We start from the raw sequence: 2500 nt of genomic DNA, 5'->3' as shown, positions 1-2500 counted from the left end.
TCGCTCAGTCTGCAACTTGTCCAACGTTGGCTATGTGGCATTAGCCTATCACTCGTTTCAATTTGGGACCTTGCAGTCGGAATTGTCGTTTGTTTAGTCAAAGTCTCAAGTCCAAAGTAGCCTGGGCTATTCGAAGCGTCAGTTTATTGCACATACTTTTATTTTGAGTGGTCACTACATACCCGTGTTTGTTGGCGTGTTGTTGCAAAATCTGCGTAATCATTTTATGCAAGCAAACTGCATACAGGGAGTCTTTATTGTTGAGGTCAGACATGATAATCATCTTGCATCTTAACCCACAAGCGGTTCCCGAGTAATCCGTTTTTTAAATTGCAACTGACTATCATCAAAGTGAGACCTAGCTAGCAACTGTCAGTACACGATCCATGGGGTGGAGCTCCCCTAAAACTGGTCCCCTTGAAAAACAGTGCAGTGCAGCGATAAATGTCCTACGTAAATAAGCATATTTTGAAATATGCATTCAAAAATCTTCAAAATCGAGAGTGCACACCTTTGTGCCACGCGCGAGGCACATACGAAATCTTAGGTCAGTCTGACAAACGGTCAGCGAGATATGCGTGCCACACACACAGTCGCTTCTTGCTTTATATATATATATATATATAATATCTATGAAGAGTTCAGACACAAAAGCCTCTAAACGCTACCACTGTCAAAAACAAAAAAACGATGGTGAGTGAATGGTCTCCACACATAGTATACGTTAAATAAATAATTTACCTTACCTCTTACTGGAATATTGACTTTTATAGGCAAAAATCTATAGGAGAAAAGTGGTCAGGCGGATTTAGATGGTTATGCATCTGAACTATATATATATATATATATATATATATATAAAGCACGTCATATATATATATATATATATATATATATATATATATATATATGCATTAAATGTGTATGCATGTTTGTATATGTGTTTTTGATAGCTATTAGCTAATTAATGAAATTAATGTGTAAATTAGTGTGTGTGTGTGTGTGTGTGTGTGTGTGTACTGTATGTTAATGGAATGTCAGTCTCTGTTTGTCCTTGTGTGTGAATGGTGTGCTAATGCCAGTGTGTATGTAAATGACGTGTAGGCGGGTGTGTGTGAGTGAGTAAGTGTGTGTGTGTGTGTGTGTGCGCGTATGCATAAGTACCATGCTAAGTCGACGCGACTCAGCCCTTCTCTGATCGCCAATCTTGTCTACGCAGCATCTGGCCGTCCCCCACGACTCCTGTCAGTCCTCCCAGGCATATCCCACAATCCCCAGCGGCTCAGCTGGGCTTCCTACAGCTCAGAGCCAGGTGAGAGGATTAGAAGCCACTGTCTGTCCTCTCTCTCTCTCTCTCCCTCCCTTTCTCTCTCATACCATCTATCCATCTTCTTTCTTTCTCGTTCTATCTTCCTTCTCTTCAGACATCAGAGACTTCATTAGTACAGCCCTAATGTCTATTAGTATGGCTGAAGCGTGTGGATTCTGGGGGTACGACAGGGGCGCAGGAGGCACGGGGGACGTGGGGGATATGTCCCACGCAGTGCTGAAGAGACGGCCGTCGTCCCCCTCACTTTTGATAAGGAAAAAAAGCCTTATATACGCTAAATAAATAATAACCTATAGGGTTTGCGCTAACTATGTAAAACTCCCCATTAACAGCATCACATCACTAACCACAGCCATCTACAGTACTGTAAGACTGCACAATCTCATATTCACTCTGTTGGATATCTGAAGCCAGTTTGTCATTAGAGATGCTTTTCGTTTGGAGCGGCATACTGGTAGGCCATCAAAAGCATAACATTTTCGATTTGGGATCTAATTTACTTTTGGACTGTTTGATTATATTGCTAAATGTTGGGACTGATGGGCACTGAACTCTGGGAGATATTTGATGGTTCACTGTTATGTTTCATGCAGTTGAAAAAGTGTCGGGATTTCCACTGCTGTTTATTGTGAGACAAGGCAGCCATTCATTGAATAGGGGTTGTGCTGTAATATAAACCTTTTTGCGTAGCCAAGTAGCCTAAATTGAGTTATTGTTTAATTATGCATGATTTAGTAGGCTACTTTTTATTAAATTCGTAGGCTGGAATGCCTTGAGTCACGCACCAATTGCGTTAAATGTAGTAGGCTTCAGCCTCTGGCAATTAGCTCGAAAGGGGCGGCAAGACAATGAGCTTGAGAACGTGTGTTGGAGACCCATGGTAGGAAAACGACTTTATTAATCCAACCAACAATATAATAAAATATTAAGAAGAGGTGTTATTTCATTGACTTAAATCGAAGCAATGTCTTCTAGTGCTGGTGGACTGATGGCAATTGTTGGTATGGTATAGACAAATATGGGAACCTGCCTTTATTTGTCCGGCTATAAATAGAATCAATCCCGGGCATAATTTGCGGATTTATGGTAGCCTATCTCCTGCTCAACATGACATTAGCTGTTATGTTTATTGATAACAAACTCAACTAGCCTACTGATCAACTCTTTTTC

Source organism: Alosa sapidissima, chromosome 9 (assembly GCF_018492685.1).
Source record: "Alosa sapidissima isolate fAloSap1 chromosome 9, fAloSap1.pri, whole genome shotgun sequence".
In the NCBI taxonomy this organism is placed as follows: Eukaryota; Metazoa; Chordata; class Actinopteri; order Clupeiformes; family Clupeidae; genus Alosa; species Alosa sapidissima.
Note: the sequence above shows the minus strand (reverse complement) of the source record.